Genomic DNA, 17,267 nt, shown 5'->3' with positions numbered 1-17,267 from the left:
TTTAGTAAGACTGTGATTGTTTTCAGAAACATGATTTGAAAAACACACCTTCTCCACAGAAGCTGATTTGTCTGTTTTTGCCATTACCATCTTCATGCTGTTAATTCAAGAAGGAAACTTTAAAAATCTTTCCTCGTAAACTTTAATAAATGTATTGTGTATCAGTAGGGGGCTAAAACACTGGCAGATGTTCAATGCAAACCATATGAGATGAAATTGGACAACTTTTGGACACTTGATTCCTTTCTAACACACACCATGGAGGAGCTAACATGAAGAATGCTACAGTGACAGTGGCCAGACGATATTTTCCATTTCTGTGTCCTAATGTGCCCTTGCTATGGCATGTCCCCCAATCATCTGAGTTCTGAGTCATATAGCATATGTTGTTGTTTTTCTCATTAATCATCTTCACTTTTTGAATCATCCAATAAACAACCTCCAACAGGAAAACTAAGCTCAACTTGGTTGCCACTTGCTGGAAAAATGTATATGATCCAAACCTGCATTTCTGCGACTGCAAGTCTCAATCTGTATTTCATCTATTGCCTTGATAGATGCCTTGATGCCTCAGTTCTTAACAGAGCTGAAATGAATTTGGTCCTGGAAGTTTTCCTTGGAACATGTGCTTTGTGACTTTGGGTATTGTTCTGTGGGTGTACGCTAAATATTCATACCTGATACGTAGTAGCATATTATGGTAGTTGTCAACCTTTCCATATTTAAAGAGCACTTTTCATTTTGGCTCCCATGTATTTCTGAGGATTCCAGGGTACAATTATAGGATGTATACCCAGTCCATGCAAGTTATTGTTGAGCCTCTCCATTGCCCATCATTACATGAGTGTTTTCACTAGAACACACCCAAGATTTCCTTGAAGATAATCAGTAGCAGTGGGAAAGTTGTCTCAGGGTAAGTACGTCTGCCTTAACTATTTCTTTCATTGCAAAAAACCTGATGATAAAGGTTCTGTAGAACTAAGGATTCCCAGGGATTTACCACTGGCATATAATGTTTTACAATGTTTATTAGTTGCCATGTGGTGGTACTTTAGTATCTGGCGTTATCTGGGAGCGCCCCTCCGCTACTTATTTGTTTGTTATTGAGCAGCATCTTGCACATTAGTTTTTTCCCTTAGCTATTACCTATTTTCCTTCCTTCCTTCCTTCCTTCCTTCCTTCCTTCGTTCTTTCTTTCTTTCTTTCTTTCTTTCTTTCTTTCTTTCTTTCTTTTATTTGCAAAGTTTTATTATTAATTCATGTTTTAATGTCATAAAACGGAAACAACCATTATAACAAAACACAAATTAAAAGTTGAAAAACAAAACTATAAAATAGGCACATAGAATAGGTAGTTGCACATGAGTTAAAATAACAAAGTCCAAGTAAAGACTTTCAACTTTATCAGATCATCTAGTTCCTGTTTTGCCAGACTTATGATGAGGGTTGTCTTGGAAAAGATGGTTCTGCTGCATTACTTACAATTTCTAACCTTTTGTTACCATTGCTACTAAATATCTCAATACTACTAATTTTCTCTCGGTGAACGCTCCAGTAACTATGGATAAGCATGGGACAAAACAACACAGAGATTCAAATATTAAAGAAAAAGCAAAGTAAATTATATTATATTTTATTTACAGTGGTTATTAATATAGACAAATGCTGATGTTTGTATAGGGTAACATGCACACTATTCTTTATTACTGTTGCTTTAAATAAATGTATTTACACTATATGGTTGCAATCACTTTGAATAATATAGCAAATATGGTTTAGGGTTCCTGTCACCTAAAGCCAATTTCCCCATACCATTCCTCACTAGGTAACACTTAACTAGGCGCTGAAGATTTGCAGTCTTCAACCAGGTCTGTGGCCTCCTCTCTCTTGAATCTCTTGAGTTTCTCTCAGGACTTATTCTACAGTCTTCACTCTAGTCCAACCATCAGTGTTGCTCAAGGTTCTCAGCAACTCTGTTGACTTTTGCTGTATAACTTTCTTGAAGGCTGCCTTATTAGTCACAAGCTCTTCCCCACACACCTTGATTTCAGCTCCTGGCTTTTCTCAGGCCTCCTAAGTCCCACAATGACCATTGCCAGACTCAAAACTCCAGCTCTTAAAAAAACAAAACAAAACAAAAAACTCTGGCATCCTGAAGCAGCATATATGTGCCCTATAGACATTTTGCTCTGCAACTCGCATCATCTCCAGCCACTACCATTGTGATGAGAGTTGATGCCATAAGAGTAATGCATCTTCTTTCTCAACTTTATTGTTGGCCTTGGCCATTTTTGCATAAGCAGTAGTGCCACTTCACCATGGATCCTGGCAGAGCCATAGCTATGTGGTAGGTGGGGCTAGCCGCGTGAAGCCTCCAGAGGGGCGCCATTGAGGCTCCCAGTCTGTGTGTGTATGCAAATGTGCAGGGGTGTGTGTAATGCCAAACTGGGTCTTTGACCTGGGTGAAAGAAAGTCTAGGCACAGGGTGCTCTCTTACGTGCTGATTATTTTGACAAGTGAGTAGAGTACAGTTGTTCTGTGATGCAAATAAGTTCAGTTCCCTTTCTAGGTCTTCTCGATTCTTGGTGCTGTGCTTCATGGTAGTCAGAAGTGGTTTGAAACCTGTTTTCTACTGTGACTTTGGGGGAAAGTCATCTGGATCTCTGGACTGAGTCCACTGGGCATGCTTTTCCTTACACCACTTATTTGCAGGGCTTTTTTCCAGGGGGAACTCACAGGAGCTCAGTTCTGGCACCTCTCACGTGGGTTCTGGCACCTCTCTCAAGTGGGTGCCATTGCCATTCTAAGAGAACGAGGGAGGCGTTCGTGGTGAGTTCCAGCACCTCTTTTTCTAGAAAAATGGCACTGCTTATTTGATAGATAATAACTATGCCACCATTAGGAGCAGAAGCAACCTCTGAGCAAGCAGAGGGTTCTGAGTAGCCTTGGTTCTCCCTGACCAGGCACCTACTCCATCAATTTCAGCATTTTTTAGGTCTGTCAGCTCACACCCAGCAGTGCAGCAGTATCATTGTTTCCCCTCACCCCCACCCCCAAATTCTGTCTGCGCAAGGGGATTTAGTAGTGATCTTATCCTCCATATTATCATGCACATGTGTGTATGGCATAAAGATTAAACTGAATTCATAAATGAGTGTGGAAGGTGAGCCAAGTAGTGTTAATTGATTTACCACAGGCACCAGTACACAAGTATAGATTTCATCTGGGGAGAATGGTGTGAATTTCATTTCTTCAGTTGCTTGTGCTAGTTCCTGAAAATATTTGGCATGCATCCTCAACTGACTTTTCAATGCATGCTGTAGCCTGCTATTTCATCTTGGGTGAAGACAATAGAGACACACAGAAAAGCTTTATATCTTTACAGTCTGATAAAGACTTCAGATTTCACTCTGAACTCGTGTAGTGACTGGCTTAATTTCATTAAGCTGAAAATTAAGGTGAAAAATCTGGACAAAAGCTTAGCCTAATGCTAAAAATTAAAGTTCTGAATGGGGCTGAAAGAGAAATACTGCCCGTTAAGCTCCCCTCTCCTTTCTGTGTTTAGTTTAATTAACTGAAGGCAGCTTTGCACGACCCAGTTACGTCTTTGATGGATAGTGGCATCATTTCCCCCAACCTTGTGGATGCTCAGGCGTGTTGAGATTATGACCTGGTTCCATCCACTTCTGGAAATTTTCCAAGGTGTGATAAATTTATATGGTAGAACATCCCTAAGACTCACTTAATACCCCCAAATCATTTATAAGTGGCTACAAAAAATGTTGGTGTGAAGATGCTGTTACGTCCCAAAAACATAAATTAGAAATCTCCTTTTGAACATAGCCTTTAAGCTGCAAATGTTCCTCCACATAATATAGACCTAGTTAGTTCTCAGCAATGGGAAATGGGATAGATAAAGCAACGCACTTAGCCCACTTGCCTATTTCCAAGAATTGCCAGTTCTGTAAGTTCTTCAAAGGATTTATTTTGGACACTACAGTCACTAAATTATGCTCTTTGGGTTGCTTTACCATTTTAGGAATATTGCAGACTATTAACGACAATCCATGAATTCTTTAGACCTTATTAAAAAATTAACTATGGCTATTTCCGTATCACACTTTTATAAATAGGCACTCAACTGTAGCGAGTAAAGCTCTGTACCCATTGCCAGCTTTAAACGTAGCTAGATTGTTCTTTTTCTCGGATTGAACCTGGTTTGGGGATAAATGCATCAAAACACAGTGTATCACACGGAATGACATGATAGTTGCAGGATTGATTCCAGATTGAGTAAATGAGCCGTAAAATGGCAAATGAAGTTCAATGTAAACAAGTGTAAAGTGATAAATATTGGGGTAAGAAAGTCTCAGTTTCACATATGTCCTCACGGGGTCTGAACTGCCTGTGACTGACCAGGAATGAGACCTTGGGGTCGTAGTGGATACCTCATTGAAGTTGTTGAGAGTGTAAAAGTGTGAAATCCATGCTAGGGGTCAATAGGAAAGGAATTAAAAATACAACTGATGTTATCGTAATGCTGTTATACAGATCTGTGGCACAACTGTATTTGGAATGCTGTGTACAGTTCTGGTTGCCTTACCTCAAAAAGGATATTGTACAGTTGGAAGAGGTTCAGTAAACTGTGACCGCAATGATCAAGAGAATGGAGCACCTCCTCTAGGGAAAAGTTGCAGCATGTGGAACTTGTTAGCTGAGACAAAAGACAAGTAAGAGGTGACAGGATAGAAGTATTTAAAATTATGCATGACCTAGAGAAAAAGGGGATAGGGAAAGGTGATCATATCCTGCAAGGGTACTGTGCAAAGTCAAAAGAAGGCAACATCACCCTACAGAAGATGCATGTAATTGAAACTGCAGCAAAACTTAACAGGAGTGGCATCACGTCTCAGTCATCAAGTTTTAAATACAGTGGTACCTCAGGTTAAGAACTTAATTTGTTCTGGAGGTCCGTTCTTAACCTGAAACTGTTCTTAACCTGAAGCACCACTTTAGCTAATGGGGCTTCCCGCTGCCACCGGAGCACGATTTCTGTTCTCATCCTGAAGCAAATTTCTTAACCTGAGGTACTATTTCTGGGTTAGCGGAGTCTGTAACCTGAAGCGTATGTAACTCGAGGTGCCACTGTATGTGTACCCCCGTCTAAACAATTTACTGAGGAACAAGTGCTTGAGTATCGGCATTTCCACAGAGTCAGAATCTGTTTATGAAGTTTATGTGTCAACAAAGGTTGGGCCACTTGGACAAAGCATGACACAAGCTGTGGGGCCACAAACTAGCAAACTACAACTCAGTTTAGCTACAGATCAGTACACATTCAGCTTCATTGGCTATTCACAGGTTTTAGAGTCATGAGAGGGAGGTAAAGCATATTTCTCTGTGTCACCTCATCAGCTTTACCACGTTCACCAATACTGTTCCCACACCACAGTGTTCTAAGCTTGTGTTTGATGTGTCTGCTTTCGTATGCTTGTGAATTTTGCTGAGTTTTGCAATACTCCGCTATTCTTCATTAGTTGCTTCTAAACAGCTACATTCCCTCAAAAATGATTCATTCTGCTGTTCTTCACTTGGGTGTCCCACATTTCATTCTTTGGCCAGATGTTCATTACTTGGATACTGCTGTGGGAAGTTTTCCCCACTGTGGAGATTTGTGCTATAGTCTTGATGATATACACAGTCTGCAGCACGAAGTCGTCTTCTTACTATGAATGAGCACTCATCGCAATGTCTCTTACATGTAGTTTTAATGGTTTCAATAAACAGGCCTTATGTTTACATGTTCTGCTTTTGGCTTGTGCTCTGATGAAAAATCAACATGAGTATCGCAAAATAAACACTCCGATTGACTGTTAAACGACCTTTGACTTAAACAAATATTTCATTTGAGATACTGTTCACATGACAACCTTTTTAAAAAAGCATGTCTTTTAAGTTGGTAAATAACTCCCAGCATGCACACACGTGCGCGTTCGCGCATGCACACACACACACACACACACACACACACACACACACAAATATGATTGCTTATATGAGAGATTCAACACTACTGAAATATTAACCAGATTTATAGCATTTGACAGCAACTCAGGTATCTCCCCCCCCCCCGCTCACCTTCACAGGTGAAGTTCAGACATTACCTCATTATTTTTGGGGACTGAAAAATCCTTAGTTTCCCATAAATAATTTTAAAAAATGTGAACTTCATGAGGTATCAACCATACTCAATTCATTATACTTACCTGCAAATGAGACACAATTTTGACATGTACATTTGAGGGTGTTCCCAAGCTTTGGTTAGGTCATATTTTTGATTTGTTATTTCCAGTCATTTCTGACTGGAAAATTATTATGTTACAATCCGTTTTCAGAGTCAGTACCTTTCTTCCATATTTTACCTAGGCTGCATGGCGAAAACGCTTCTTCATAGTTAGGCTATCACTTAAGCTGTCAGAAGCTGGGAGTGGACAGGAAGATGGAGATTCAAAGATTTTGCCAAAATTGCTTCATTTATTTTGTCCTGGTCAAAAACATTACTAAAGCTTACAGTGGTACCTTGGTTTACAAACTTAATCCGTTCCAGAAGTCAGTTCTTAAACCAAGGTGTGCTTTCCCGTAGCAGCGGGGGACTCAGTTTACAAATGGAACACACTTCCATTTCTGCTTCCAAGGCAAAGTTCACAGACCAAAACAGAAGACACTGCTATCCTGAACAGAGTTGAGATGAGGCAAGACTTTCCATGAACTCAGTTTGCTGCCAGAGATATCTGCTGTGCACAGAACTTCCTTCCTCCTCTTCCTTCTTGTATTGATGCGTATTTTAACTCACTGAACATGCTTTTTAAAATAATGTTTATTGCCCCCTTTTTTATTTGAAAAGATCCTTGCTCTCTTTTTTCACATCTGAGGATCTTCCACTGCTGTATCCTGTATCCTTTCTAACAGCATGTATTCTCGATCTACTCAGGAGTAAGTCCCATTTTGTTCATTGAGACTCACTCCCAGGTTAATGTGCCTGTGGTTGCATCTTTAATCTCTGTTTTTGCTTGTTGTGCAGCAAGGGAAGTCCACTGGAAAAGCTGCATGTTGGAAGTTTCACCTTGTCCCATCTCCTGCTTTTGTCTCCCAGCCCATTGCTTCACTTACTATATTGACGGCTTAACTAGGTTCTTATCCCACACAATGCCTGATTATCCTGTGGGCAATTTGTGATTTTATTGGTCCTGTGTTGACACAGAGGACTCTCCGCAATCTCTTTGAGCAGAAATGGTATCTTTAGAGAGAGAGAGAAAGCAAAACAAATGTATTTCATGGAGGTCTGCAAGGTTTGAATCTGGGTGGAGTATCTTTAGGTCTGCGCGTGTTTGCTACAAAAACAAAGAGGAGCTTTAGTGACAAGTTCCATCTGTCCAGGTCTGTACAGCTGCCCACTGATTGGCTGCGGCAAGACTTTCTGTTTGCTTTAAATGTGTGTTTTTAGCTCTTTCGCAGCGAGTGTGTGTTTTGTTTCTGTTTCCTTCCGACATGCAAAACATAGGCCTAAATTTTTAATTAGCAAAAGTGAGTGGTGAAAAAGGGAGGAGGGGGCTGAGTAATGTAACAAGCCTCAGTGGAGAGCAGCTGGGATGTGTTGCCATGACGACAGGTTCAGCAGGCTGCCAGCTAGCATGTCAATGGGCAGTGTAGGGAGGGAGCTTTCAAACAGCGCCTGCTAGCCACAATGTGATTGGTCACACCTCTGTTGTCTTTGTGTGGACCAGGGAATGCTGGGTAGGACCCGGAGTGAATACTCAGTTTGTCTCAAAGCGACGGTGAGGTAATGCTTTTGAATCTTTTGGGATTACGGACTCGGATCTTTTGAAAGTCTGCAGTGTAGATTATTTTCATTCCCGTTTGAACTGAAACCCCCCCCTCCCCAGTACTCTTTATATGGTTTCTATGTATATTTATGTAGTGGGATGTGGGAATTTAGGAGAGCAATTTAAGATTTATCTGTGGGCAGATTGATTGGCAGTGTTTGGGATGAGCTGCTTTCAGCATAGCTACGTAGTGCTGGCATAATTGAAGATGCGCTGACAACTCCTTTGGCAAAGCGTGGTAAAAGGGATTGATGTGGGAGATAAGAAAGTTTGGAGTTACTTTCTGGTCACCTTTGGAAGAAGAGACCCAAGTTATGCCGCTATTTGAATGATAGGATTTGGGTGGTTCAGTTATGTGCAGGATGAATTTATTATTTAACACAGATGTAAAATTGTGAATATGTAATCCCAGTGTGCAGTGAGAAACCCATCTGTGTAATTCTAGGAATTTGATAGTTTGGAAAAATGTTTAAGATGTAGGATGCTAATGGTTGTTTGTGATGATTTTTAAAACTAATCATTATTGTTTCAAAGGCTGAGAAGCATTGGAAATACTGTCATACTGTGTTTGTAAAAAAACCTGCCCACAGTAGCTAAGACTTGACTGAATATCAGATGGTCCCCTTTTTGGCAGAAGGTGGGGGGAGAGAATTGTATAATGTATATGTTGTGAGCCAGTAAGATTTGGTGAAATAATTGCTTGCTTTCCATTTCAGTTGCATTTATACTTTGAGATAAATAACGTTAAGGCATTGTTTCCTTGCATGTCTGTTTGCCCATGGCATCTACCTTGAGCACTTGCATAACCAAATCAAAGCAACTTGCTGCATAACGATCATATTTGTATGTGCTAATAGAAATCCACATATTGCCCTCATTTGGGTATGTAGCTTTAATATGTGCAGGAGGTGAGGCCAAAGGAGGGCTAGCAAGTTCCAAGAAATGAAGAGGAGTAGAAAGAAGCTGTTCTTATATGACAGGATACTTAAAACAAGCAAAAACCATCTGACTCCACAGCTTAGCATTTTAATGTGGCACTCGCTAGCTTCAGCAGCTTTTGAAACAAACAAAAAAATTCCTGCCAGTAGCACCTTAGAGACCAACTAAGTTTGTTATTGGTATGAGCTTTCATGTGCATGCACACTTGTGTATATGAAGAAGTGTGCATGCACACGAAAGCGCATACCAATAACAAACTTAGTTGGTCTCTAAGGTGCTACTGGAATGATTTTTTTTATTTTTTGTTTCGACTACAGCAGACCAACACGGCTACCTACCTATAACTTCAGCAGCTTTGCCATTGTACTTTGGGCATGCTCGGTAGTGCATTTTGCCCTCTGTTAAGCTTATATACATGCATGTTCCCAGGTAGTGAAAGAAGCAGCAGCTAGGGCAAAAATAGATCTACGGGCAGGACATTCGAAATTGTACCAGGGAGGAATTTCTGGTGTTTTATGATGATGGTAAGATGCACTGTACTGTAGGTACCCACGATCCAAGTACAACAGCCTTCCTCACAGTAAAGGTTGTGGAAACAGCCTAGCGGACTGGAGCCAAGAATTAGGGGTTTAACAGTAACTTTGGCTGGCAGTCTGAATGAATGTTGGGACAACTCCAGTTTACCCACAACGGGAGTGCTTGCTGGGACAATGCTGTCTAGCTGGTTCAGCTTAGGAACAATAATATATTGACACAACTCCTCCTTCCTGCAGTACACTGTCATCTGTCTCTGGAAGTGCAGTTCATGCCTTGCTACGCTTTCCTGACAAATAATTTGGCATGTGGCTACATTGATGCAAGAAAGCAGCTGAGTTTCTCCTCTTTTTTCCTTATTTAGGAGAAGGAATGTGTGACTTATCAGGAAGTGTGGCGAACGATCAGGAAAAGAGAGTGCAGCACAGTCAAGAGTGGAAAATATAATGCATTTGTTGGTCGTCCCCCCCACTGGTTGGGGTGGGCATATGTGGTGTAGATACTGTGAAGTCCAGGAGGTTCTTAGTCTATTTTAGACATTGGGAGCGATAAATATGTCACGACTTCCTCCTTGATTTTGATTGCAAGCCTGTGGTTATTATTGTATAGTGTCTTAATACCTTTAGGCACTTTAAAAGTAAAGTATGACAAATACGACTTTTAACTGCTGTGGTTACTATTATGCATTATGAAACAGCTAAAATTTTAAGTGTTGTGCAAAGATGTGAAAAAAGCAGAATCTCTGCCTGCAGGCTTCTGATCTAATATATGTGATATAAAAGTAACAGAAAAAGAACATGAAAACAAGCAGATTTGGGCACTAATTCTTCATAAGTTAACTTTTATAAATAATTCTGATTTGGATATTGCCCTAACATGGATTTTTGTTGTTGTTGTTGCTGCTGATGTTGCTGCTGCTGCAGGCCAGCACAGCTACCTCTTTCTCTTTTTTGAGTGATTTGGAAAACACCAACTTTAGCTGTTCAATGTCAGGATGCTAAACTGGGTAGGCTGCTATAATCTGGTGTTACCTGTGTGATTAAAAACCTGCAGACAGTCACTGAGGTTTACACACATGCAGTGTTGTGTGGGATTGTCATCTGCATGTTTCAGGATTCCAAGGCCCTCTAACACATGGGTAGGTAAACTAAAGCCTGGGGGCCAAATCCGGCCCAATTGCCTTCTAATCTGGCCCATGGACAGTCTGGGAATCAGCATGTTTTTACATGAGAAGAATGTACCCTTTTATTTAAAATGCAGCTCTGGGTTATTTGTGGGGCCTGCCTGGTGTTTTTACATGAGTGGAATGTGTTCTTTTATTTAAAATGCATCTCTGGGTTATTTGTGGGGCATAGGAATTTGTCCATCCCCCCAAAAAAAATATAGTCCAGCCCCCCACAAGGTCTGAGGGACAGTGGATTGGCCCCCTGCTGAAAAAGTTTGCTAACCCCCTGCTCTAACACGTAAGGCTTAATTTTTTATCTTTTTTTAAGAAATAGCTTGGATATGCGTTTTTGTGTGTCCATGTAACAGCAGTATCATAGCTATTTTTAAATAGCAGGCTTTGTGTTTAGTATGCTAGTGAAGAACAGTAACAGGGCCACATTTTGCTAATAGGTTATACATAGGGTTCTTCAAATTCCCATTTAAATGTGAGAATAATATACAAAATCATGATTTCTTTATCACAGAAAGATGATTGTATACTAGTTTTTTTCTCTTGATTGTTATAACAATATACATATAACCACAGAAATGCAAAAAGGGGTGTTCTGACTACCACTCAGAACAACCTTGAATATTAAGCAGAGATTTTCATTTCATTAATTAAACTAAAATGCCTTTGCCTTTGGTTTAGGCCAGGGGTGAGACATGCTTGTGATTGTTCATTGGCTGTGGGGCTTTTAAACTGATGCTGAATGCAAGCCTCACCGAGATTGGCTCTGCTTGGTAGTTCCAGGGTGGAGTTGACGCCTGCCAAAAGTGGACACGATTCTACCTGACCTCACAAGATACACTCACCTATCAAAAGTGTTTCACAGAAGAGTGGCCAGCTTTGAAGCTGAAAGCGGTTCTCAGAAATTTCCACCGATAAACAAATATTCTTAAAAAATATGTATTTAAGGGTGTTGATTCTTTGTGCTATCAAGTGAATATGCCATATGCTTTGATTTTGAATATCTTGCATTATGGTGCCTCTTTCTCTGCTTTCTTTAGAAAAACCTTCCTGAACTGGTCTGGGTTTTGAACTGTCAAGCATTAGAAAACACTCTTGCGCAAGCAAATATGCTCTTTATGCTCTTTGCCCATCTCAGAAATCTGTGAGAACTTGCAAGTCAGCACATAATTAAATACTTCCTAGGAACAGCAGCTGTGTAATGCATTTCTATTGGCAGGTTTTTGGCCACAAGGAATACTCCCTCTAGTGGTTTATCAGCACACCAATTTGGGCTCCAGGTGCAGATCTGTGGCAGGTTTATTCTGGCACATTTTAAATCAGAGACTTTAAATGAGACCTGCAGCACAATCATATGCATGTTTAGGTAAATTCTACTGTAAATAAAAAGCACACTGTAAGTTTATTTAGGATTGCTGCTCTGTGCTGCATCATTAATAATACTGAGGTGCAGCCATGGGCTGATTCAGGGCAAAGGTTAGTCAAATGCAAAAGAGCAAAAAAAAAAAAAAAAACAATGCAAAACTCATTATGTTGTGCTTACTTTTCATTGTTTCTTGAAAGCGACTTATTTTCTCAAATTCTTCTGTGCTGTCTGAACCGTTTTCATTTTGTGCTTTCCCCCACATCCTAAATAATGTGCACTGCAGTTTGATCACTAGGGACAGTTTCTGATTTGTATGTATTTTGGTAAACAAACCATGGCTTAGTGTGCTGTGCAAACCAGACCAGTATTTCCTAAAGTTTATGAGCTGCTGCATTTAGATCAGCTAGGCCCTTTTCAAGAGGTTGCTTTGATACAGATTATGGTGCACCATTTGCCAAGTCCTCAAGTTGGCCTAAGGGAAAAAACTTCCAAGGTTATCCTAGCTCAATAATGTGGCTTTTTCAGATACCACTGAGGTCATCTTCTAATTTACATAGACCAGCCACCTACGTACTGGTAAGCAGAGGGAAAATTTGGGCTATTGCAATTAAGAATTAGGGTTGGGGGCATGATACAAAGGCTGTGCTTCCACAATATTTCTGTAGGGGACCAGCAGTTTTTCTCGGACTACTGGACACAATGGTGAAACACAATGGAGGATTTTACTATCATTCTCTAGGTAGACATACCTTTTTGATACAGAATACAAATCCCCTCAGCTGCAAAAATATTTGCTTTTTTTTTGTAATTCTCAGATGTGGACATTTGCATGCTTTTGACTTGTTTTCTCCAACAATCCTACCTAATTTGAAGATCGAGATAAGAAGTCAGTTTCTCAGGTTATTATGTGGCCAATATAAAACATGTATTTTTTGTAAAACATTTTAGTATCAAATCTCTTTTTTTCTTTGGCCTCTCTTCTGTTGCTTATTTCTAGGGATACACATAGCAATGTTCCTTTTAATACTGCAGATAGTTTGCTAATACTGACTACTGTTCTGTTGGCATCATAGCATGTTACTTGGTTAAGGATTTAAAAACTTAAAAGCATTTTAATGGGCTGTTACCTGTTATACTTGTTAGGAAGAATGGAATGGTCTGCAGTAATAGAAGCTTTTGTATCTAATTTCTGTATCCGAATATTCTCAACCTCTGCAAACAGTGAATTGAAAAGAATTGCCCTTTTGTGATGACAGGACATATTAGATGAGTTAAAGGGGGGAGACACTCATTCAGGGGAAGATGGAGAGCTAACAAATTCTTATGGGTGAGGTACACATCCTGATTACTGGCTTTAAGTCAAGAATTCTAACCAGGGGTGGTGAGCAGCTGGTATAGTCATACCTCGGGTTACAGATGCTTTGGGTTGCGTGATTTCGGGTTGTGCACCACGCCGAACCCAGAAGTACTGGAACGGGTTACTTCCGGGTTTTGGCGCATGTGCATGTGCAGAAGTGCTAAATCATGCTTTGTGCAGAAGCGCCGAATCGCAACTCGCACGTGTGCAGACGTGCGGGTCGCGGGTTGCAGAAGTTACAGGGTAGCAGTCTGACAGAAAGAGAAGTAGGAGGAGGAGACCTTGGTATGGTAGAGCCATTGAAAATATGATAAGCCAATTTGAAGTGTTAATAGGACTGATGGCTGACTAACACATTTGCAGGGTTCTTCTCATTACCTTTTGTCTATCATTTTAGTCATGAGACACTGGTTCAGGATTGACTTCCTCTAGATGACACAGAAGCTTGGCTTTGGAGCTCAGTAGGTATGTGTACGATACCTTCCAGTGGTTTTTCGCATGGCAGATGAGCTATTGTGCCGCAGGCCAATGAAAACAGCTGCCATCTCATCACAGAGAAGGCCTGAGAAAAACGAAACTAACCATATTTCAAACTCTTAACCTTTTAGCACAATTGTTTACTAGCCCAGAAAAGTTTTGAAAGCTGAGTTCCATTTAGAATGATACGGTCAAACTCTCTAGATTAGGTATCAAAATAGAACACAAGCTGCTATGGGCAGATCCTCTTGATAATATTTTGTGTGTGTGTGTGTGTGTGTGTGTGTGTGTGTGTGTGCGCGCACACACACACACACACAACTAATGACTGGTACAAGCTATATCATTTCCCCTTCCCTCCATCAATGTCAAATTCCTGTTTCTTGCATGTGATAGGTGCTACACTCACCATTCCCCTAACTCAAACACATGGGATACAAAATACATTTTCATCGCTGCAATCCAACCTCTTATAAGCCCAGACCTGCCTTGAGTTCTTTTTTTCTCAGATAGAATGTTACAGACTCTAGCGAAGGAAATACAAATCACATGCTGAGAGCAACCTCACACAGTGACCTCATTCTGAATGTTACCTTCTTTGTCAGGAGCAAGAGAAGCAGCCGTTTTACTGGCTTTCTGTCTTTGGAGCTGTTTGACATTTAATTGCCAACTTACTGGCGTGGTTTCAAGGCTTCCTCTTTGGTGCATGCATAAAAAAGTGAATAGGATGATGAGAGGCAAGCCTGCAAGGACTTGTTCACCAGTTTGAATTATTGGCAAACAGCCCTTAGCAGTGAATTTAACACAGAGAATTATTGTAAAAATAAAATAAAATTAATAATGTTTTTTCCACAATTTTCCAGAACACAACATGAATAATAAATAATAATCAATCACAACGGTATTCATCCACAACAGGTGAGTTAGGAAAGTTACAATAACAGGAAAGTAAAACTTTACTCTTTTGTGTGGACACATCCACACCATAATGTTGCATGTTTGGCTGGAGGATAAATAACATCTTTGCAAGCGTTGATGAAACAAAGAAACAGGAACCATGTTGCATCAAATTGATTGGACATTCCCTTGACTACCCTGTGAGGTTGTGTTAAATGTTATGAGAGGGTCTGATTTTAAGTTGGTGATTGCTAGAACCATACAAATTCAGTATTTATGTATTGTGTTCGGAATTTTATTATTCTGTATGTAAAATAACGCAAGGTCTAAACAAAAAAATTGTTTCATGATCTTGGCACATCCTCAAAGACCTGCCACCAAAAAGTCTGAAGTATTTCACAATTCCACATGTGCAGTAGCAACCGCATCCCCCATGTTCTTGTCAGCACAGAGTTGAGACTCCCTTAATCATAAAGCGCCACCTTAAAAGTAGTTTAATTGTGGTTTCTTGTATTTTAGCTAAGTTTGTTTGGGGGGGGGAGGTGTTGTTGTCTATATTCTGTCCCACTGCTCATCCTCGATTAGTGTTTCCAGGTCACCTTTCGACATGCTCTGAAATCTTACAGTTCATTTAATACCTTGTACAATTCAGAAGTCGTGCTTTTGCAATACAAACTTGTTGCCACGCAATGATGCTCAACCAAGGTGAGAGAGCGAAGACCCTTGTCCCTTCTGGTTAGAGAACTAGACTGAACCACCCTGTGATCTTCAGATGATTGGTGGATACAAATTTTAATAATAAAGCAATTAGTTGTGCTATTTGAAACCAGCTATGTTTCACTCTTGTAATTTATCTTGCAAAGAATGCTGTGTCATCAGGTAGCCCCTAATAATTCTATATTTTACTTTGATTATCCTTTTAACTCCCCCTCACTTCAATTTATCATACTTGTCTGGGCAGCAAAACGTCAAGTAGTCCAATATTGGAATAATGGTAGGCTGTATTTGAGCTAAAAAGGAGTTCCAGCATTTCTAGACCTGCAAAGATGTCCATAAAAAGGGATTGCTAATCTTATGTATTATTGCTCATGATGGGTTGAAAAGCAGAAAAGATGATACAGTAGGTATTGAAAGATACATCTCAAGTTGCACCTATTGTATTCCCTGGGATCCCCATATAATATGAATAAGATGCTTCAGCAGGAAGGTATCATAATACAGCTTTAGATTAGGCATTCCCAGAACCCCTGTCACGTGGTCTGTACAATGTGGCATTAATCATGCTGCTCCTCATGTTTTTTGTTGTGAAGCTATTCAAAAGCCACTGCTGCTTTGAGAACCAATTATTTGGAATAGTGACAGGGAGGGTCTGGAAAAAGAAGTAGTGCTTTGGCAGTATAGCCATTTTAATGCCTGCTGTCCTCCCAAACCATGACAAGTTCCGGTTATGCCAGTTTTTCATCTCCCTTCTAATCTGCCCATACAATTTCCCACAAATGTGTTTCTCAGCTTGGCCTTGTTACCCCGAAGTACCTAAACCCACTAAAATCAGCAGCAGCAGCATTTTATTTGTATGCCACCTTTCCATAGTTAAAACAATGCTCAAGGCAGCTTACAACATGACAAGATTTACATTATTACCAATGGAACAAAAGTCATAAGCAATAAATAAAACACATCAAAAGTACACAACCGAATGGAAAAGAATTTCCACATAAATCATAAAATCTAAAACTAGGAATACAGTGCTACCTCGGGTTAAGAACTTAATTCGTTCTGGAGGTCTGTTCTTAACCTGAGGTTCCACTTTAGCCACGCGATTTCCCATCCTGAAGCAAAGTTCTTAACCCGAGGTACTATTTCTGGGTTAGTGGAGTCTGTAACCTGAAGCGTCTGTAACCCGAGGTACCACTGTACAGCATTAATATCAATTACAACTTAAAATGACAAATAAAAAATAAAAGCAATTTAAAAAACAAAAATGGAGCCCTCTCTGCCCAGATGGAAGGAGGCAGGCAAGGCCCTTCAGGCCCTCAGCAGCAGGTGAGTCCTGCAAAGTGAAGCCTGAGGACAGTTCTTCTCTGCTTGTGACATATTTAGTGGTATTATATAGACTTGGAGTAGTTTATTTCCAGTCTGGCTACCCCATTGAAAAGTTGTAGTTCTATCTTTAGGGCAGGAGTGGGGGACCTTTGGCTTTCCATATGTTGCCGAGCTGCAGCTCCCATCAGCTCTGGCAAGCACAGCCAATGGATCCCCCACCTCCCATTTTTAAAATGTCTACCTTTGCCTGATTGTCCAGGCTCATAGTCATAGCTTCATTTGCAGTGTTATTTAACTCCACAATTTGCAAGAAGAGATCCTATAACTTGGCCTTGATCGACTTGAGCAGCTAATGTTCATCTAACCTTTGCAGTGAATTCATCGGTTTCACCCTTGTCCTTGGCCACATTTGTCAGTTTCACACTCCTTGTTGTTTTGCTGTTGCCATGCACCATGCTAGTTATGGCCTCCGTGTTTGACAGCTCAGACATGCTCTCATCAGTTACCTCTTCCCTGCTCAATTTGGCCATCTTTGCTTTCCTCCCAAGGGTTCCCCACTGCATAACAGATTTGCTGTTGTCTAGTTCTCAATAC

The 17,267-nt window shown here is 40.4% G+C and overlaps 1 protein-coding gene across 5 annotated transcripts in view; it reads left to right on the top strand.

The window, feature by feature from the left end:
* The window catches only part of STOX2 (storkhead box 2), a 133,056-nt gene that overhangs the window by 83,803 nt on the left and 31,986 nt on the right, over positions 1 to 17,267 (top strand). The window contains exon 1 of one of the 5 annotated variants that reach the window (XM_081208765.1): positions 7,667 to 7,840. The exons of the other annotated variants lie outside the window; for them this stretch is intronic. The gene's annotated coding sequence lies outside the window, so the exon portion shown is untranslated. Of the gene's footprint in view, positions 1 to 7,666; positions 7,841 to 17,267 lie in introns of those variants that run through there. 5 annotated transcript variants of the gene reach the window in all.

This window comes from Podarcis bocagei (assembly GCF_964188305.1).
Source record: "Podarcis bocagei genome assembly, chromosome: 9".
Lineage (NCBI taxonomy): Eukaryota > Metazoa > Chordata > Lepidosauria > Squamata > Lacertidae > Podarcis > Podarcis bocagei.
This window is presented reverse-complemented; position numbering and strand designations above follow the sequence as displayed.